General features: G+C 44.9%; 1 pseudogene; it reads left to right on the forward strand.

The window, feature by feature from the left end:
* The first annotated feature begins 13181 nt into the window (after positions 1 to 13181).
* On the forward strand, positions 13182 to 21930 carry Prrc2c-ps1 (proline-rich coiled-coil 2C, pseudogene 1; annotated as a pseudogene).
* Positions 21931 to 22840: the final 910 nt, after the last annotated feature.

Below are 22840 nucleotides of genomic sequence, written 5' to 3' on the forward strand. Positions count from 1 at the left end.
AATAAATAAATAAATCTTTAAAAAAAAAGAGTGTTTCTTCCAGGTGATGGATTTCCAATTTATGGAATTGAACTAACTTACTGATGGTGGAAGTGACACAGAGAGTTAAAGTACAGAAGGAATAATCCAGAATGTCCACCAACAGTTGCTGTCACCCCAGGGCTTTTAAAAGCTCAGCTGCTAGAGAAGCAATGTAGTCTTTGGTCATTCTCAAGCTTAGGTCTTCTAGTCATTATAAGCTGACCATGACACAAAAAGAGTCATCTATATCAAAATAGAGAATAGTAACTAGATTCACAACACACTATCACATTACTACTGTATTTGAGGTTCTCAGTTAATATCTAAGAACCTGGAAGAGGCCTGGGTCTTGCTAAACATACTTATAATTTATGTCCCCATTGTCAGCTGAGATTCTTCATGCAGCCTGGGGTCAAGGAGGTCATCCCACAAAGCACACAACACCCATCTCAGATAAACATGTATAGTTTATTGAATCCAAAACATCCATGAATTTCAGGACACAATTAAATGTTGAAACCTAAGGATAATAGATATAGAAGAGAATTAAGATTTCTAGTTCATAGATCCAGTAAACACCTTCAACAAATCATAGCAGCAAACTTCCATAAGGTAAAGAAAGAAAAGGCCATAAAGGTACAACAAGCCTACAGAACATCAAACTACTTATACCAGAAAAATTCCTCCATTCACATAATAATTAAAACGCTAAATGCACAGATCAAGAAAGAACATTAAAAGGGGTAAGGTATAAATATCTAGTAACAAATAAATTCAGATGTATCTGAATTACACCAGACTTCTCAACAGAGATTCTAAAAGTCAGAAATTCTTGGGCAGATGTAATGCAGACATAGGCTCCTATATCCAGCATAATCCTCAATCACCATAAAAGGAGGAAACAGGATATTTCATGACAAAACCAAATTTAAACAATTCTTTTCTGTAAGAAAGCACAACAGAGGCTAATAGGAGGAAAACTCCAAGACAATAAACTAAACTATACCCAAGAAAAACCAAGAAATTAATCTTCTCTCAATAATTTAAAAAAAGAGAAGCACACAAACATAATTTCACCTATAACCAGAAAAAGAAGAGAATGCCACAATCATTGGCTTTAATATCTGAACAGATCTTCTTTCCCTAATCCCCAAGCTCCCAGGGGCCAAACTGCCAGGCAAAGTGTATGCAAGGATGCTCTATGGTTCAAGGTGAGGCCTGTTGCCCCACCAAAGGCAGATCCTAGAGGTGTGAGGTGGGGATGGATATGTGTGGGTGCAGGAGCACTGTCACATAGGCAAAGCTGAGCAGAAATGGGATGTAAGGCTTGATGAGGGGAGTCTGGAAAGCAGGACAACAGTTGAAATATGAATAAATAAAATAACCGATTAATAAAAACAGCGAAAAATAAAATAACAAGTAAAAAGTTAAATGAAAATTAAACCAAACCAACTAAACAAACAAACAAAAATCCCTGTGGTGGATTGGCCTAATGCTGCTTGTATTTTAATGCTAATTTGTAGAACTCAAGACTGGTTAACCCCAAAATCTGACCCTGCTCCCAGTTAACTGTGATTATAAAGAAGCCAACAGCCAACAGCTGCACAGCAGAGAGATAGGGGAGGTGAGCTTTGAGGGCTTTGCTAGAGAGGATCATGAGGAGGGAAGAAGGAAGAAGAAGCTGCCAGAGAATAAAGGAAGAACGTGTGTGATGGAGAGGAGAGAGGAAGAGGACAGCAGCCATGGTTAAGGGAGAGGAGAGCCTGGTCCTGAGGGCTGTCCAAGGGGAACAAAGAGCAGCCAAGATGCTACACAGTCAGTAAGAGCAGCTCTCAGGCGAGCAGAGATCAGCAGAGACCCCAGACCAACAAGCTACGCAAGCCAAGCTCAGCCTCCACCCAAACTCTCTCTCAATATCCCGTGTCCTCCATGGGTCTGGCCTCAGCGTGTGTCCTGCGTCAGCACATGTGTCTGTCTCAGCTGACATCACTCTGCCCATCAGCCCGAGGCCAAGGAAACATCGAGAAACTACACAGCCCTCCAGAAGGGTTTTTGCTGTGGTTCTATGAAGTCCCAACAAATGCAGCTCAACTACAGAATGCAAGGCAGACCAATGCATGTTTGTCCTTAGTGCAGAACCCTTCATCACGTGTCCTTTCACATTCGTGCTTTAGCAGAACATCCTTTTACCTGCATCTGCCTCAGTGAAACATTCCTTCACACATCTGCCTTAGCCTTTCACCTGTGTCCACTTCAGGGAACCACTCCTTCAGGTGTAGAATTTCTTAAGATTAGCAAACTGCATACTGAACATTCAGAACAAAACAAGGTGTGTGGTCGGCATGTCCTTGAGCCAAGTCCCTTCTCCTTGGCAGTGACGGCAGGCGTGTTACAGCAACAATATGAAATGGCTGGTAGGCATGGAACAAAATGGCAAAGGTATTCTGGGGGATGTCACACCGTACCAGCCAGCAGCTCAGCTGAATTTTTAAGTTTTGATGTTACAAGTGAATATACTTGACCTTCAAACGCTGAGAGAGCCCATTATAATATGAACTATATAAACTAGGCCAAGACCGCCTCTAGGGCAAAGGCCCTCAGCCTGTGGGTCGTGACCCACACAGGGTCTCCTATCAGACAGTTTACACTACAATAAAGATTCATTACAGTAGCAAATTTACAGTTGTGAAGTAGCGACAAAATAATTTTGTAGTTGGGGTCCCCACAGCTTGAGGAACTGTTCTAAAGGGTTGAGGCCATAGGAAGGTTGAGAAACACTGCTCTAGGAAATTATGTTTTCTTTCTCTTTCATATTTTTCAGACAGAATCTCAAACTGTAGCTGAGATTGGCTTGGCTTGGAACACGTGTGTAGTTCATGCTGGCATCAGACTTATGGCAATTCTCCTGCTTCAGCCTCCTACTCAGGAGCCTACCAGGGTGAGATCACAACCACGGGTAATGGGATTGCTATTCTTGGTTGTCAACTTGAGTGTACCTGGAATTAACTAATGCCAAATGGCTTGACGCCCTGTGAGGGGGATCTCTCTCTCTCTCTCTCTCTCTCTCTCTCTCTCTCTCTCCTTCCTTCTTTCTGTTTTCCTCTCTTCAACACCCTCCTCTTGGTCCTCCTCCTCTTCTTTGTTTTTTTTGAGACAGGGTTTCCCTGTGTAGCTCTGGCTGTCCTGGAATTCATTTTGTAGACCAGGCTGGCCTTTAACTCAGAGATCCACCTGCCTCTACCTCCTGGATGCTGAGGCTAAAGGCATGAGCACCATTGGATTTTTTTTTCTTAATTAAATTTTCTGAAGCAAGAAGACCTACTTGTAATCCAAATCTTGGAGATCAGAAGATAAATCTTTAATTCAGATCTTTTGAGATGGAAAGGTCCATCTCTAATCTGGACCACACCTTCTTTTTTCTTTTTATTTTTTTCATCTTTATTAACTTGAGTATTTCTTATTTACATTTCGATTGTTATTCCCCTTCCCAATTTCCAGGCCAACATCCCTCAACCCTCTCCCCTCCCCTTCAATTTGGGTGTTCCCCTCCCCATCCTTCGCCCATTAGCGCCCTCTCCCCAACAATCATGTTCACTGGGGGTTCAGTCTTGGCAGGACCAAGGGTTTCCCCTTCCACTGGTGCTCTTACTAGGCTATTCATTGCTACGTATGCAGTTGGAGTCCAGGGTCAGTCCATGTATAGTCTTTGGGTAGTGGCTTAGTCCCTGGAAGCTCTGGTTGGTTGGAATTGTTGTTCATATGGGGTCTTAACCCCCTTCAAACTCTTCCAGTCCTTTCTCTGATTACTTCAACGGGGGCCCCGTTCTCAGTTCAGTGGTTTAATGATGGCATTCGGCTACGTATTTGCCGTATTCTGGCTGTGTCTCTCAGGAGAGATCTACATCCAGTTCCTGTCGGCTTGCACTTCTTTGCTTCATCCATCTTATCTAATATCTGTATAGGTATGGGCCACATGTGGGGCAGGCTCTGAATGGGTGTTCCTTCTGCCTCTGTTCTAAACTTTGCCTCCCTATTCCCTGCCAAGGGTATTCTTGTTCCCCTTTTAAAGAAGGAGTGAAGCATCTGCATTTTGGTCATCCTTCTTGATTTTCATGTGTTCTGTGCATCTAGGGTAATTCAAGCATTTGGGCTAATATCCACTTATCAATGAGTGCATACCATGTGTGTTTTTCTGTGATTGGGTTATCTCACTCAGGATGATATTTTCCAGTTCCATCCATTTGCCTATGAATTTCATAAAGTCATTGGTTTTGATAGCTGAGTAATATTCCATTGTGTAGATGTACCACATTTTCTGTATCCATTCCTCTGTGGAAGGGCATCTGGGTTCTTTCCAGCTTCTGGCTATTATAAATAAGGCTGCTATGAACATAGTGGAGCATGTGTCTTTGTTATATGTTGGGGCATCTTTTGGGTATATGCCCAAGAGAGGTATAGCTGGATCCTCAGGTAGTTCAATGTGCAATTTTCTGAGGGACCTCCAGACTGATTTCCAGAATGGTTGTACCAGTCTGCAATCCCACCAACAATGGAGGAGTGTTCCTCTTTCTCTACATCCTCACCAGCATTTGCTGTCACCTGAGTTTTTGATCTTAGCCATTCTGACTGGTGTGAGGTGAAATCTCAGGGTTGTTTTGATTTGCATTTCCCTTGTGACTAAAGATTTTGAGCATTTCTTTCGGTGTTTCTCAGCCATTCGGCATTCCTCAGCTATGAATTCTTTGTTTAGCTCTGATCCCCATTTTATAAATAGTGTTATTTGTCTCCCTGAGGTCTAACTTCTTGAGTTCTTTGTATATTTTGGATATAAGCCCTCTATCTGTTGTAGGATTGGCAAAGATCTTTACCCAATCTGTAGGTTGTTGTTTGGACCACACCTTCTGCCGGCTCATATCAAGGACATGGAAGAAGGAAGTTTGCTTTATTAATTCGCCTACTTCTTCAGGAGTACTGCATGTACTGAAGAGCAGCTGAAATATCCAGCCTTATGGACAAAACTGATGGGGTCCCGGAGTTGCCCCATAAACCACACAAACTCTGACCTCACTTAGACAGGGATGGTTTATTGAATGCCCACCCTAAGACTGATCATCAGAGACGTAGCTGAGAATTTGTCAGGCTAGGACTCTGGACATTTTTCTATGTCAGTTTATAAAGACTAAAATGTGAGCTCATAGGCAGGTGCTGGAAGGGCTGTCTGGTTGTCAGCCCTGACTCAAGCCATTTTAGACAACAAAGGTTCATACTGACTTTTTATCTGTTTAAAGATTTATTTATTTATATATAAGTACACTGTAGCTGTCTGCAAACACACCAGAAGAGGGCATCAGGTCTCATTACAGATGGCTGTGAGCCACCACGTGGTTGCTGGGATTTGAACTCAGGACCTCTGGAAGAGCAGTCAGTGCTCTTAACCATGGATCCGTCACTGCAGCCCTCATATTGACCTTTAATTTTTTTGGTCCTACATGAAGCTTATAATTATGAAATTTAAGATTAAGAAACCTCACAACATAAAGAACTTCCTTCCAGTGGTTCAGGAATGGGTGGGTGGGGGAGCACCCTCGAGGAGGCTGGGGAAGGGGGTGGAATGCAGGGTTATTGTAGGGGAAACTGGAAAGGGGTTAACATTTCAAATCCAAATAAACAAAATAACCAATAAAAAAAAAACATACACAAGTTATGTGATCATTCCTGACCCTGCTCTGAGTTAAATTATTTTCAGACAACCATGACAGGCAGACATATTACAGCAAGAATATGAACTATCTGGCAGGCATGGAACAAAATGGCTACAGCTATGCTAGGGGGATTGGCTTCAACAGGGGTAACTACTGCATTTTGGACCTTCCATTCCTGGTTTAATTAGCTGTACCACAGCCTATAAACCATTCTAATAAATTTTCTTTCTCTATATACAGTCATTCTAGGAGGGATGATTGGTTATGCATTGTTAAATGCAATGCTGATCACGAAACCCCATCACTTCCACAGCAATATGCAAGTGTAAGTAAGTTACTGAACAATTGAACAGAAATTAAAATTTACTGCATTCATTGCGTGTGTCAGCAGGCATAGGGAACACCTGGCTGCTTACATCTCTTGGTCTCTATAGAGTAGTGGGAGAACTGAGATCCACTGAGGAGGTCTCTTAAGCGAAGACCAAACTCCTTGCAGTGACACTGGATTCCAGGCTTGTTGTCCTGTTTAGGCCTCACTGTGGTCTATGTACACTCTATGCATTCTCCCCATGCAGGTTCACATGGACTGAACTCAGAAAGGTAGGGTTGGCAGAAAGATGCATGGTTAAATAGCCCACCAGGTTCACATTGTATCAGCTTGATTTAATCTAAGGACAAAGAAGTGGAGTTTCTCTGATGGCTTTCTTCTAAACCCTTGAAAGGATCACTGGGGTTTGACCTCAGTACTTCATACTTCTTGCTGGGTCAGCGAAACTCAAGGAAGCTTGAGATTGCCATAGGCACAGTATTATGCTAGATATACTGAGTAGATGATACTAAGATGTTCAGATGGTCATACCCATTTGCATGAGTTCTTAATGTGCACCTGGGGAAAGAGAGATCAAGGTCTTCAGAATAGGAAGATCATTTCCAGTTCTTTTCTACAATTCCAGTCTTAAGACTGGTAGGGAGAGAATGGTAGATAATCAGGAATTCATAGATGATGCTTTGAAGGAAGTGTGGGTTTCTGTGCTGGTTTAGACAGGGTCTCAAGTATCACATGTTGCCCTCTTCCTAGCTGGCCAGGTTCACTTTGAGCTCAGATAAACCTGCTTCTACTTTCCAGTAGACAGTCTTACAAGAGTGGCCTCCAGGGACTGTGAGGACAGCATTAGCCTTTGACAGTTGAGGTGTGTAACCCACAACTATAGTTTTAGCCACTTTGTTCCATGTCTACCAGCTATTTCAGATTGTTGCTGTCTATGCCTGACAATCACGAACACAGAAAAATAACCTGATAGAGAGCAAGGACATGGTGATCACATCCTTTCCTGTTCTGTATGTTCTGGATGAGGCTTGTTAAAATTCCAATATTGCAGAAAGCTTTATATAGGACCCATCACATTAAGCATCACTGTGCACTGTTCTATCTAAAATGGCCTAATCAGAACTGACCACCAGATCACACTTCCTGCAATCCTCATATGAGAAGCTTGAGCTTTTTGTTTTGACTTTTTTCTTTCTTTCTTATTTTTTGCTGTGTAAGTTGAGAGGAAGATATTTGGGGCCATGGATCTGCCCCCAAAATCTGGGGTATGGATCTGATCAATCAGTATTGGTGTGTGCACTCAATACAGTATCCATTTTTTTACTGTGACAGATGCTTTTGTGTTTGTGGGGAAGCCCATGACTCAGAGCACAAGTGCTGGGTCCATGCTCTATCCACGTAGTGATGTGTATAGCCTCGTCCTACACCTTTATCTGCACCCCCTATATCTCTTGACTATTTTATTTTTCTGATAGAAGCTCAGCTTCTGATAGAAGGCCTGTCAGCAGTGCTCCTTTGGCGACATTGGCGCAGAGATGAGAACCCAACAAGCAGCATGAGGTTCCCTACATTGGTGGCTCCAATATTGCACTTTTCTCTGCCAACTGGTCTCCACACTGTTCCTAGCACCATAAAGACTTCAACTCTTTCAACTAAGGAATTTTCTGGCAATTGTCAATTGCTAAGCACATGACTTCATGAGTGTTCCCCTAACACACACGCATGTTGTAACCTACCATGCAGACTATTTCTTGATGTGATATAAAGCACCCGTACAGAATGAGACAGGAGAACTTTTGACTGCATATTCAAGCTGGTGTGAAATCTCAGGAAGTTTAATGGCTGACATTGGTGAATGAGGACAATTTGAGTTAGTGAGACATTTTGGGGCAAGATATGGAAGGAAACATTCATTTAGATGCATAGGAATTACTAAGGTTTTTATAATCAAGCCTTGAGGAAAATTTGGCTTTGGAAGCAGGAGATGCTCAGTGGCTCTGCCCCAGGAAATTCTCCTGGAAAGGGCACCTCTGCTTATGCTCAGTACAGGGAGAACATTAGCAGGAGGCAAAGTCTGCTCCCCATGACATCTGCTGTCCCTTCTTGGACATTCTATTGTCTCCTGGAGAGTTCTGGCATCCTCTGTGATGTCACCAGTGTTGTAGTGACAACCAGTGCCCTAGTTTCTCTCAGTCTGAGTCTGGCGGTTACAAGCTAAGACATGTTTTCCAGTCTTCGCAAGCGTTTTGGGAGGGGGAACGTCGATTCTGGAGAGACTAAAGTGAAGGAGTCTAGCCTTTCGTCTCAAAGTAATGATGGACAGAGACAGCACTTCTGGGGAATGTGGAGTAAGTTCTGGGCAGTGTATTTTGAGCTTCCTGCCAGGGTGGCTGCAGGCTTAAGCTGACCTTTCTAGCAATGGGCCACAGCAACTGGAGCATCTGAAAAGAAATTGAATTTCCATGAATATCACAATTCCTGAAAGTCAGGATTTCAGAACTTTAGTTTCCCCATCCCCACTGGGAGGATATGGTAAGGCCAATGCTATTATTCTGTGAACTTCTGGTCTTTACTTTTACAGTGCATTTGTTATGTTACATTGATATAAAAACACCATCAGGAGTCATGGAGGGTCCACCTTTTCTGAGTTTAGACAGGGCAGCAATGTACTTCACTATCATTGCTTCTTTAAATACAGTGGATATCTGACAGTAGGAACAGGGGGAGAATTGTGCTCCAGGCAATAACCTTATGTTCTTAGACCTCCTCTGATTTCTTCTAACTGGCAGGGTCATTGTTTGCTTTATATATTAGAGGTTGTGTGTTACACACATTTTTCTAAAATACCAAAACTGTTTGGAACATGTGGACCAAGATTCAGCCTGTAACCTATTGGAACTTTTCGGGCATTTGGTATTTCAAATAGGGGAACTGATAAGTCTGTTGACCATGTCCTCCATGGAAATGTGTTTTTAATCCAAAGTTGTTGGCCTAGAGTATCAGGGTAGGACATCTAAGTGTCTCCAATCACTCAAGTCTTGTGGATGGTGAATTTATCATCTGAGTTCTGAACCCACAGGGGTGAGGGTCCTGAAACCAAGCTGTACCCGGTTCAGCTGATGATAATCCTGGAGAAGCCATCTCCGTGGTCCATATAAGCACCTGATGTCCGGAATAGGGAACACCTGGCTTCTTACATCTCTTGGTCTCTATAGAGTAGTGGGAGAACTGAGATCCACTGAGGAGGCCTCTTAAGCATAGACCAATCGCCTAGCAGTGACACTGGGTTCCAGGCTTGTTCTCCTGTTTAGGCCTAACTGTGGTCTATGTACACTCTATGCATTCTCCCCATGCAGGTTCACTTGTGTTCTTCTACCTACAGACGCTAGGAGAGAAACATCTTCCACTGAAACTGCCCTAAGCGAGAAGCAGGCCAAGAAGGAAAAGGAGAGGCTGATTAAAGAGCTGCAGCTCATTACCGAGGAGAGAAATGACCTGAGAGATCGCCTGAGGTTTCTGACAGAGAGATCCATGAAGAACAGGTATGAATCGCTCCAAATGCTCTTGTTTCATTCCTGGGTCTGCAAGGTCACCTTCATCTTATCCTATTAAGGTTTTGGTGCTAGAAAGCTGTGCCTCCCTAACCACCCTGTGCTAAACCTCACCTCCCATATAGAGGAGATTCAGAACCTTGACCCTTCCTGAGGATTGAGATGGAAATTGGACTCATCTGCTTCCATTTATTGAAAAGCAGATCTTGTGGTCTGAATGAAGAATTCGGGATAAAGTCAGGGAGAGTGAGTGTCTAGTGTGCATTTGCAAAGCACTTGACAGCTGGTGGCTTTGCAAGATTGTAATTGCAGTGAGTTTATGGTGAGTCTCTGTACTTGCTAGGCAGGGGACTGAGTGCTGGAAGATCCAGGCAGCAGCCTGAGGGGCCTGGTCCCAAACTGTTCATCTCAATGCTTGACTAGAAGGTCTAAGGCTCAGGCCTGTTTGTTATTGTCTGTGTGTCTTGCCCTCTGAGACAGCAATGGTGGATGCATTTCTCCTGGTTTTCACAGTACTCTCTGTTTCCATATTTCTCTTTCTCTTTCTCTGACTCTGTTTTTACATTTCTCTTTTTTGTGGGGATGTCTCAGTCTGTGAGTCTGTATGTGCATACATCCAAATGCATATGGACAACTTTTATATGTTTATATTTCCCTCCACACTTGGAATCTAGGGGTCTATGTCTTGGCCTGAGTATTTACCTGTAACACATTCATGGTGATGTGAATGCTTTGTTCTGGGAGCCCCACTGTCAACAGCACAGTTCTTTGCCTATGTGGCCACGATTGTCTGTTTATTTGTATTCCTTGTGCAGAGTATAATTTTGTGTTGATATAAGGTCTGTTATCAAAACAGGAGAAAAGAAATCACAGGTTTCTGTCTGTGTTGGGGTGGGGGAGCATGGAGAGGTGTGGCCTAGGCTCTTGATAGCTCAACTGGCTTGACTGCAGATTTCCTCTTGATTGAACAAAGGGAGCCAGGGAACCCTCCATCTGGATGCTGAGATTCTGGTGTCCTGGACAAACAAAAACACGTTTCTGAAGCTGAAGAAGATCCAATATGTAGAATTCAGAAGGTGTCCTTCCAGGACTGGGGTAGTACAGGACCCACCCTGAGCTCATATATTCCTAAATGCTGATGTTCATTGTATTCTATCATTTGGGGCCAGGCCACACTTCAGGCCAAATCCATATTATGAAGACCTGGAGAGAATGGAGGAGGCAGTCATGTCAAGTCTGCACAACTTAGAGATGGAGAACACTGAGATCCATGAGAACAACCATAAGCTGAAGAAGGAGATTACCTTCTCTAGGTAAGTCCTGGTCAGAAAGGCTATTACCTGTGGAATGATCATTTCTGACTTTCTTTGTTCTGGATTGGACGGTCTTCAGTTCTGGTTCTATCTCTTGTGCTGTTTACACATCAGTGTGCCAGGGTCATTAGGACTCAGTTTTCAGTTCCATAAAAGACTGTTACTCATCCCAGGATTGTCTAGGCATCTTCAGAAGGCTCTAGATAGAACAGCACTGATTGAAGTCAGCAGGTTATTAGGCTGACCTGGACCTATGGTGTCATACCAGGTTTTACAAAACCCAGTGTGTGGACCACATGGTTAGCATGAGCTTCTCTTGGTTCTACTGACCTCCTTTGAGGGTGTTGGCCCACTACTAATTGATGTTGGCCCCATGCATTGGGCTTTCATGGATAGTTGTAGATCCATGTTCTTTTTGAGAGATGCGGACACTAATTGGTGCTCGGGTCAAACAAACAATTTATTCTTCCCGGAATTTACTCTTTGTGGTTTGTGCAGCAGCCTTATATGTATCGAAATGAATTCTATTAAGTCTTCATGGGTATCTGGGTCCTGGTGGAGTTAGTGCCACTCGGGAGTGGGAATGGGAGAAAGGGGCAGCATGATCTTACTATGCAGACTGTATTTCCAGAAACCTGCTCAGCCAGCTCCTGATGGAGAACACATGTATGAAGAAGTTGGTCCCACTGAAGCAGGAGAGCAAGGAGGTACATCTTGATTGTGCACTGAACAAGAAATATTTGGTTGACTTCAACAAGAAAGATAAAGACCAGCAACGTCCAGACCCAGCATCATCTGGTAGGGATGAGCAGCTGTGTTAGCTTAAGAATATCTGATAAATTTTGCCAATTTGATACATCTTTGCTCTCTCCTACCACCTTTCTAATTTACACTCACAACCAGCCAACCACCTCATGTAATGGAATTGTTCATTGCTCTGCCTATGCACAAGTATTCTGGGAAGTTAACCACTTTTCAGAAACTGAATTATTTTGCAAGTATATTTGTCTGCTCTTTTTGAAGCTGCAGTATAGAAATGGTGACAGATTAATAACATACCTCATTATTGCATATCCATGTGATAGATTGGATGCTCTGTAGAGTTTTGAACAAGTTCTTGGTTCTTTGACAAATGACACTCTATGGTCATGTGACTTCTTGTGTAGGAAGCACCTTTTCGGGATAAGAAGAAAGTGCAAATGTCAAATTAGAACTTGTCATTGGTTTTAACCTTGGTGACATATGGACATCTCCTTTCTTCCTGCAACCCAATGAGGTTCCTTCCATTGCCCTGTTCTTGGTTTGCACTGGTATAAGTCTGGGTCCCATATTGGCAGCCCACATTACTTTGAGGCTCTCTGGAGATTTTGCCCTTCCCAAAGAGTTAGCAACAATGATATCAGTTAAAAGGTCCATGTTGACTGTCCAATAGAACTGAGGTGGTAGAAGGCAGCCTTCCGACATCTGCCTTGCATTTCCCCACCAAATCAGTGTCTGAATAACTGCCTTCCTCTCCCAGGTCTCAGAAAGTGCAAGAGAGCTGGAATTGGACACACCCCAGTAAGAGAGCTTCCTGAAGAATAAGTTGCTTTCTCAGGAGTCCCTGATGACAAACATCCTGAATGGTAACAAATTTTTTGGATGAGTATTCTTCCTCAGAGTTAATTTGTCATTTCTTAGAGACCCTAAATTTATATATCACTAAGCCAGCCTGACTGATTGAGGTCTTACTTTCTTCTCAGAAAACAGCACCTGAGAGACAACTTGGGGGACGGCCTTTCATTATGTGTGCAAGTTGAGAAACAGCAATACATCTGTGCTTCTAAATGTTCGTTAAGAATGTGCTGTTTAGAAATATTTTTGTTATGATTTTCATTGAAATTTTCTTTTTGTTGTTTCATATTTATATGTTCTTGTTACTGTTTTTATCTTTTCAAATATTTTTAAATATTTTAATTTATTTGTTTTAATCCTGTTTTGTTGTAAAAATGAATTCCTTATGAATAAAAATTGAATTCTATCTCTTGACTCTTAAGACCATCATTCTTGCTTTTTCCTTGCTCGCTCTCACCCTCTCAAGAGGTAGCGAAAGTGCTTTGGCGGTTTGTATGGCCGTGGCTCGGGCTTTCCGGACCGAGCGGCCCTGCGGAAGATCTCTGGAAACTCCTTCCCCTTCCTTGCCCCTAATCCGTACCCGGCGAACCTCTGGAAGCGCGCAGACTTGGTTCTCACCCTGGCGGACTACTTTTAAGGGGTGTGGCAGGAGGTTTTGGACTAGATGAGTTTCCACCGAAATGTCGGAGAAGTCAGGCCAGAGCACAAAAGCAAAGGATGGGAAGAAGTACGCAACACTCAGTTTGTTTAATACTTACAAAGGAAAGTCCTTGGAAACACAGAAGACTACAGTTACAGCTCGACATGGGTTACAAAGTCTTGGAAAAGTTGGTATTTCACGGCGGATGCCCCCACCTGCTAACCTGCCAAGTCTTAAAGCAGAAAACAAAGGCAATGATCCTAATGTGAATATTGTGCCTAAAGATGGTACAGGATGGGCATCAAAACAAGAGCAGCACGAAGAAGAAAAAGCACTAGAAGTGTCACCAGCAGAGCCCAAACCTGGGGTTGCAGCTCCCCCAGAAGTAGCACCTGCTCCCAAATCATGGGCCAGTAACAAGCAAGGTGGGCAAGGAAGTGGAATCCAAGTGAATAGTCAATTTCAGCAGGAATTTCCCAGTCTGCAGGCAGCTGGAGATCAGGAGAAAAAAGAAAAGGAAGCAAGTGATGAAAACTATGGACCTGGACCCAGTTTACGCCCACCAAATGTTGCTTGCTGGAGAGATGGTGGTAAGTCTGCTGGGTCACCTTCCTCTGATCAGGATGAAAAGCAACTTGCCCAGGATGAAAGCACGGCTATAACATCAGAACAAAATGACATTCTCAAAGTGGTGGAGAAGAGGATAGCGTGTGGTCCTCCACTGGCCAAACTGCATGGACAGCAGCCTGCCCTTGCTTCTCAGTATAGAGCTAAGATGCCTCCATATATGTTTCAGCAGTAGCCAAGGATGGCCTATCCTCCTCTACATGGTCCCATGAGGTTCCCCCCTTCTCTATCGGAGACAAGCAAAGGCCTTCGAGGACGAGGTCGTCCTCCTTCTTGGGCTTCTGAACCTGCACGCCCATCCATCCTTAGTGCATCAGAGTTGAAGGAGCTGGATAAATCCGATAACTAGATGCTGAAGCTGATGAAGGCCGGGCAGGCGCCCAGATGAAAGTAGCCTACACAGAGCAGCTGAATTTCAGTGACGCCGACGAGCAAGGCAGTACCAGTCCTAAGGGAAACAGCGGTGAGGATCAAACTTCCAAACACCTGAAAGCACAGAAAACCGAGAAGAAGGAGATGAAGCTTCCAGCACTGAGTCTTCTTCTCAGACACCTGCTCAGCCTCCAGTCACAAAAAGTCCTTATGGGAAGGGCCCGCCATTTAGTGAGGAGCGGACCTCATCCTCACACTTGCCACCGCCTCCCAAGTTGCTTGCACAGCAGCATCCCCCACCTCCAGATCGACAAATGCCTGGAAGACAGGGCCCCTCTCCTTCAAAGCCTCCAGTCCCTGATACCGATGAAATATGGAAGCAAAGACGAAAACAACAGTCTGAAATATCTGCAGCAGTGGAGCGTGCTCGTAAACGCCGTGAGGAGGAAGAGCGGAGGATGGAGGAACAGAGGAAGGCAGCGTGTGCAGAGAAATTGAAGCAACTGGATGAGAAGCTTGGGATCATAGAAAAGCAACCCTCCCCAGAGGAACTTAGAGAAAGGGAGAGAGAGAAGGAGCGGGAGCGGGAGAAAGAACTTGAAAAAGAGAAAGAACAGGAACGGGAGAGGGAGCGGGAGCTTGAGAAAGAGCAGGAAAAGCAAAGAGAAATGGAGAGGGTGAGACAGCAAGAGAAAGAGTTAGAACAACAGAGGGAAAAGGAGCAGGAACTACAAAGGCTGAAAGAACAAGAGAAGGAGGGCGAGTTGAAGGAAAAGGAAAGAGAGGAAAAAGTTGAACCCCAAGAACCTAATGTAGAGCCTGCAACAGAAAACCAAGGAAGTGAAAACAACTGTAAGAAAGAAGAACAACCAGTTTTCACTAGACAGGACAGCAATCGAAGTGAAAAGGAGACCACACAAGTGGTACAGGAAACAGAACCTGAGTCAGGGTCTCAACCCCGACCTGCTGTATTATCTGGCTATTTCAAACAGTTTCAGAAATCATTGCCACCACGATTTCAGCGGCAGCAGGAGCAAATGAAACAGCAACAGTGGCAGCAGCAGCAACAGCAGCAGCAACAACAACAACAACAACAAGGCGTACTTCCACAGACTGTGCCTTCACAGCCGTCTAATGGTTCAGTCCCTCCTCCACCACACAGACCCCTTTATCAGCCAATGCAGCCCCACCCCCAACATCTGGCTTCTATGGGTTTTGACCCAAGGTGGCTCATGATGCAGCCCTATATGGATCCACGAATGATATCAGGAAGGCCTGCTATGGACATCCCACCCATACATCCTGGAATGATTCCTCCTAAGCCGTTAATCAGAAGAGACCAGATGGAAGGGTCACCTAACACCTCTGAATCGTTTGAGCACATGGCTCGATCTGCGAGAGATCATGGAATTTCTCTTTCTGAGCCTCGAGTGATGTGGGGGTCAGACCCCTATCATGCTGAGCCTCAGCGGGCAGCTGCTTCCAAGTCTACTGAAGAAACTGGGGATGCAAGGCCTGAAACTGCAGTGGACCATGAGCATATGACTGCTACTTATCCTGTAGAACAGAGTCAGTTAGAAACCCACTCAAAAACAGATGTTGCTAGAGACTCAGCTGAAACAGAAGGACAAAAGTGTTTAAGCAGATCCGTGGAAGATGTAAGACCTCACCATGTTGATACAAACAGTCAGTCTGCTTGTTTTGATGTAATCGATCAAAAGAGCCTACCTACTCCTACAGACGAGCGGATCTCTGCACTGGAAAGTCAACCTGCCCGAAAAAGAAGTGTTTCCCACGGCTCTAACCATGCTCAGAATGCAGAGGAACAAAGAAACGAGCCATCTGTCAGCATACCTAAGGTCACCAGCAGATGTACTGATTCCAAAGAAACCGTAGAAAAGCCAGAGGAGAAGCCAAGAAAAGATGGCTTTCTGCGATCTTCTGAAGGACCTAAACCAGAGAAAGTCTATAAATCTAAATCAGAAACTCGGTGGGGTCCAAGACCAAGCTCTAACAGAAGAGAGGACGGTAATGACAGGCCTGTGAGAAGGTCGGGTCCCATTAAAAAACCTGTACTTAGAGATATGAAAGAGGAGCGGGAACAGAGGAAGGAGAAAGAAGGTGAAAAGATTGAAAATGTCACTGAAAAAGTTGTTAAAGCAGAAAAAACAGAAAAGAAAGATCTTCCTCTTCCTCTACCACCTCCAGTTCCAGTTCAGCCCCAGTCATTGGTTTCACCACCAGTACAGCCAGAACCAGAGAAACTACCCTCAACAGAAACGTCAGCTTTGACTCAGAAGCCATCTCAGGATGAGAAACCTTTGGAACCTGTTGTCAGTGTCCAGGTAGAACCTATATTTAAAACTACAAACCAACAAACTGTTGCAGCACCAACAGTCAAAGAAGAGAAGCCACCTGAGAAAGTCATCAACAAAGATGTTGGAGTAGAAAGACCTCGCCCAGACTCTAGAGTGGCAGTGAAAAAGGAGCCGCCTTTACCTGCTAGGCCCTATTGGAAGGAGGCCAGAGATAGAGATTGGTTTCCAGACCAAGGGTACCGAGGCAGGGGCAGAGGAGAGTATTACTCCAGAGGTCGGAGCTACAGAGGCTCTTACGGAGGGCGTGGCAGAGGTGGTAGAGGGCACACCCGAGATTACCCTCAGTATAGGGACAGTAAGCCAAGAGCAGAGCATGTGCCTTCCGGACCTCCCAGACAAAGAGAAGAGAGCGAGACACGCAGTGAGTGTTCTGATTTTGAAGTTGTTCCCAAAAGAAGGCGACAGAGGGGCTCAGAGACCGACACAGACAGTGAAGTTCATGAGAGTGCAAGTGACAAGGATAGTTTAAGCAAAGGGAGACTTCCCCTAAGAGAGGAACGGTCCGAAAACAAAAAACCTGTCAAGCCACAGCCGTCTTTTAAGCCTGAAAACCATGTCCGAATAGATAATAGGCAATTAGAGAAACCTTACATAAGAGATGAGGAGAAGTCTAAACCAGGTTTCCTTCCAAAAGGGGAGCCTACAAGGCGTGGCAGAGGAGGAACATTCAGACGAGGTGGGAGGGATCCTGGAGGCCGGCCATCCCGCCCTGCTACCTTAAGAAGACCGGCTTATCCGGACAATCAGTGGAACCCAAGGCAGGCAGAACCTCCTAAACCTGAGGATGGAGAGCCACCAAGAAGACACGAGCAGTTTATGCCCATACCTGCAGATAAACGACCTCCAAAATTTGAGCGAAAATTTGACCCAGCTAGAGAGAGGCCCCGAAGGCAGCGTCCTACCCGACCACCAAGGCAAGATAAGCCACCTAGATTTAGACGGCTGAGAGAGAGAGAGAGGCTGCTTCAAAGACAAATGAGGTGTTGGTACCCACAAATGGCACAGTTAATAATGTTGTTCAAGAACCAGTTAATCCACCTGTGGACATTTCGGGAAATAAGACACCAGATTTGTCTAACCAGAACTCTTCGGGTCAGGCAAATGAAGAATGGGAAACAGCCTCTGAAAGCTGTGATTTTAATGAGAGAAGAGAGAGGGACGAGAAAAAAAATGCTGATATGAGTTCACAAGCAGTTGTAAAGACTGGAGAAAGTGTTTTGCCTCCAAAAAGGGAAATAGCAAAGAGAAGTTTTTCTAGTCAGAGACCTGGAGTTGATCGCCAGAATCGTCGTGGCAACAATGGTCCACCCAAATCAGGAAGGAATTTCTCAGGTCCTAGGAATGAAAGAAGAAATGGCCCACCATCAAAAAGTGGGAAGAGAGGGCCATTTGATGAGCAGTCCTCAGGCACAGCTGGTGTTGACCCTGTCAGTGGTAACTCTGCACATCACCAAGAAGGGGTGCCTAACGGTGCAGGACAAAAGAATTCCAAGGATGCTACTGGGAAAAAGAGAGAAGATACCAAACCCGTCCCTAAAAAACCAAAAGAGAAAGTAGATACTCTCTCACAGTTTGATCTAAACAATTATGCAAGTGTTGTTATCATTGATGATCATCCTGAAGTAACTGTAGTTGAAGACCCCCAGTCAAATTTGAATGATGATGGCTTTACTGAAGTTGTATCTAAAAAACAGCAAAAGCGGCTACAGGATGAGGAACGCCGAAAGAAGGAAGAGCAAGTTGTACAGGTATGGAGCAAAAAAAAATATAGGTGAAAAAGGAAGAAGTCAGACTTCTAAGCTTCCTCCAAGGTTTGCCAAAAAACAAGCTACTGGGACTCAGCAAGTTCAGGCCCCACCCTCTGTACCACTTCCAGTCTCTTCCTCAGCTCCAGCCTTAACATCCCTGGCACCTGCAGTTCCTGCATCCACCCCAGCTCCAGTTCCTGTGCTGGCATCAGCCACAGCTCTAGTTCCAGTGTCAACCCCAGCTCCGGTTCTGACTTCATGCCCAGCTCCAGTTCCAACCTCAGCCTCAGCTCCTGTTCCAGCATCCACTTCATCTCCAGTCACAGCCTCTTCCTCATCCCAGCCGTCAGTCCCTGCTCCGACTCCTATCCTGGCCTCAGCCTCAACTACAGTCTCCATCCCTATTCTCGCCTCTGCTTCGATTCCTATCCTTGCTTCAGCCCTAGCACCAGCTTCAGTTTCTTCTCCACCCCCAGTGGTCTCAGCTACAGCCGTGCCATCTATTTCAACACCAGCTGCCCCAGCCTCGGCCCCAACAGCCTCAGTGCCACTTGCCCCAGGCTCAGCTGCATCCACTGCCCCAACCCCGGCCTCAATGGTACAGACGCAGACACAGAACCACAAACCAGTCCAGAGTCCACTTCCACCTTCAACACCATCTTCAAAGCAGCCACCACCTTCGATTAGATTACCTTCAGCTCAGACATCTAATGGCACAGATTATGTAGCCACTGGGAAGTCCATGCAGACTTCACAGTCACACAGCTCTCTAACAGCTGAGTTATGGGATAACAAAGTAACTGCTCCAGCTGTGCTCAATGACATTTCTAAAAAATTAGGTCCTATTAGTCCACCACAGCCACCTTCAGTCAGTGCATGGAATAAGCCCTTAACATCATTTGGATCAGCAACATCATCAGAGGGAACAAGAAATGGTCAAGAGAGTGGTGTTGAAATTGGAATTGACACAATTCAGTTTGGTGCTCCAGCCTCAAATGGGAATGAAAATGAGGTGGTTCCTGTGCTTTCAGAGAAACCAACTGACAAAGTTCCTGAACCTAAAGAGCAGCGTCAGAAACAGCCTCGGGCAGGGCCCATTAAAGCTCAGAAGCTTCCAGACTTGAGTCTGGTAGAAAACAAAGAACATAAACCTGGTCCCATTGGAAAGGAACGATCATTAAAAATTAGAAAAGTGAAAGATGCCCAACAGGTTGAACCAGAAGGACAAGAGAAACCCGGCCCGGCTGCGGTCAGAAGCACAGACCCTGGAACAGCAAAGGAAACCAAAGCAGTCTCAGAAATGTCTGCTGAGATCGGAGCAATGATCTCGGTGTCCGCTCCAGAATATGGCACTGATGCAAAGGAGTCTGTAACAGACTACACTACACCTTCCTCTTCTCTGCCTAACACTGTGGCTACTAATAATGCAAAGATGGAGGATACTTTGGTTAATAATGTGCCCCTGCCCAGCAGCCTTCCCCTCCCTAAGAGGGAGGCCATGCAACAGAGCTCCAGCCTGACCTCAGTTCCTCCTCCTCCTTTCAGCCTCACCTTCAAGATGGAGTCTGCGCGGAAGGCATGGGAAAATTCTCCAAATCTAAGGGAAAAGGGGTCCCCAGTCACTTCTACAGCACCTCCAACTGTGCGTGGCGTCAGCAGTAGTGCCAGTGGACCAAGCACTGCTAATTACAACTCATTTTCCAGTGCATCAATGCCTCAGATCCCAGTTGCCTCGGTCACTCCTACAGCATCGCTATCGGGAGCTGGTACTTACACGACCTCTTCATTGAGTACAAAATCTACAACCACGTCGGACCCTCCTAATATTTGTAAAGTAAAACCCCAACAATTACAGACCAGCAGCTTGCCTTCTGCCAGTCATTTTTCACAGTTAAGCTGTATGCCTTCCCTTATTGCACAGCAACAGCAGAGTCCACAAGTTTATGTGTCTCAGTCGGCAGCAGCTCAAATCCCAGCCTTCTATATGGATACAAGTCATTTATTCAATACCCAGCATGCGCGATTGGCTCTGCCATCCCTGGCCCAGCAGCAGGGCTTCCAACCTGGTCTGTCGCAGCCAACATCCGTTCGGCAGATTCCAATCCCTATCTATGCCCCACTACAAGGGCAGCATCAAGCCCAGCTGAGTTTGGGGGCTGGGCCTGCTGTTTCCCAGGCTCAGGAATTATTCAGTTCTTCAATTCAACCATATAGGTCGCAGCCAGCCTTTATGCAAAGCAGCCTTTCCCAGCCTTCTGTGGTCCTCTCTGGTACAGCTCTCCACAACTTCCCAGCAGTCCAGCACCAGGAGCTTGCCAAGGCACAGTCAGGTCTTGCCTTTCAGCAGACTTCAAATACTCAGCCCATCCCTATACTGTTTGAACATCAGCTGGGTCAGGCATCAGGACTAGGAAGTTCTCAGCTGATTGATACACATCTTCTTCAGGCAAGAGCAAATCTTACTCAAGCGTCAAATCTTTACTCTGGACAAGTACAGCAGCCTGGTCAGACAAATTTTTATAACACTGCCCAATCACCAAGTGCTCTCCAGCAGGTTACAGTACCATTACCAGCATCCCAGCTTTCCTTGACTAATTTTGGATCTACAGGACAGCCTCTGATTGCCTTGCCTCAGACACTTCAGCCCCAGTTACAGCACACAACCCCACAAGCACAGGCTCAGAGCTTGAGCCGTCCTGCCCAAGTAAGCCAGCCTTTCAGAGGGTTAATCCCTGCTGGAACGCAGCATGGCATGATGGCAACCACAGGAAAAATGTCTGAAATGGAACTCAAAGCCTTTGGGAGTGGCATTGATATCAAACCAGGAACACCACCAATTGGTGGTCGAAGCACCACGCCAACATCTAGTCCATTCAGGGCTACATCAACAAGTCCAAACAGCCAGTCTAGCAAAATGAACAGCATTGTTTATTAGAAACAGTTCCAGTCAGCCCCTGCCACAGTGAGAATGGCACAGCCGTTTCCTGCACAGTTTGCACCCCAGATTCTCTCTCAGCCTAACCTGGTCCCTCCATTGGTAAGAGCCCCACATACTAACACCTTCCCAGCGCCTGTACAGAGGCCACCAATGGCACTGGCCAGTCAGATGCCTCCTCCTCCGCTGACCACAGGCCTCATGAGCCATGCCCGTTTGCCACCTGTAGCCAGGGGCCCTTGTGGATCACTGTCTGGAGTCAGAGGCAATCAGGCCCAGGCTGCACTGAAGGCTGAACAAGATATGAAGAAGAGAGCTGTGGGAAGAGGACTCAGCCACAAGACATTTGGTCCTAGGTGTTGGCAAAGCAGAGAGCAGAGGTTCTTCAGTCCACGCAGCGGTTCTTCTCTGAGCAGCAACAGAGCAAACAGATAGGAGGCAAAGCCCAGAAAGTGGACAGTGATACAAGTAAACCTGAGACACTGAGTGACCCTCCTGGTACCTGTCAGGAAAAAGTAGAAGAAAAGCCACCCCCTGCACCCACCATAACCACCAAACCTGTTAGAACTGGACCAATCAAACCTCAGGCGATCAAAACCGAAGAAACAAAATCATAAAGGCTGTGGTTTATTGAGGGTGGGTGGGCAGGGAAAGTGAAGTCAAATAATGCCAGCAGCCACGGGGTGAAGTGATCTGTGACACTGTCCTGTGAGATACACAAGGGGCATAGAGCATTTTACACTGACAGCTGCTACACCGATTACAACAAGGCTCCACAGGCTCGCACCTCCCGAGTAACATTTGCATCTTCGGTTGGTTTATATACAAGTGTGCAAACAGTCTGTAAGTGCGCACAGTTTAATCTTAAGGAGCATGAAACACCAGAAGTAGGAGAAGAGTGATAACCACAGAGTAGCTCAGCTGGACACTGGGCAGTCCCATTGCCCCATCAGCTGTGGTTCTTTTGCTCCCTTGTGTTCTTTGGATATGTCTATGGCATTTCTAGGCTTGAAAGTAAAATGATGCTATCTGGTGCTGGATAGAGGAGCCTTATTTTTTATTATGGCAGCTTGCTATTTTGTAAAGAGAATAAGGATGTATATATCGGAGGGCTTGGAACAAGGATATGAAGGTAGGAATTGATATAATTATATTAAAACCTTAAAACTATGAGAAAAATTAAAGATAAGATATTCTCTTCATGAAAATGCACCATAGAGATACCTAAGTTTTTTTGCCATATGCCTTGAATTCTCTCCATTTTGTACAGAATACATAATATTTTCTCAAAGATCTTTGATTTCATCAAAGATAACTGGATGGTGTTGATTGCAGGATGACATTTAAACTCAAAGTTATTTAATAATAATAATAATAATAATAATAATATAAACAGTATACGCTATAATATAAGGTAATGTCATTGGTCAAATGGGACAGTTAACAGAAATAGTTGCAATGTTAAATTTAATTCATACAATTTTAAGATATAAATGAAGCAATTTTGTCTAAGAATAATATATTCTAATAAAACATATAAACATTCTTATCTTGTTACATTACATAGTTCAAGAGATAGTATAAACTCTTACAATCAATTGAAAATATTAT

This window comes from Rattus norvegicus, chromosome 19, assembly GCF_021556685.1.
Source record: "Rattus norvegicus strain SHRSP/BbbUtx chromosome 19, alternate assembly SHRSP_T2T, whole genome shotgun sequence".
Classification (NCBI taxonomy): domain Eukaryota; kingdom Metazoa; phylum Chordata; class Mammalia; order Rodentia; family Muridae; genus Rattus; species Rattus norvegicus.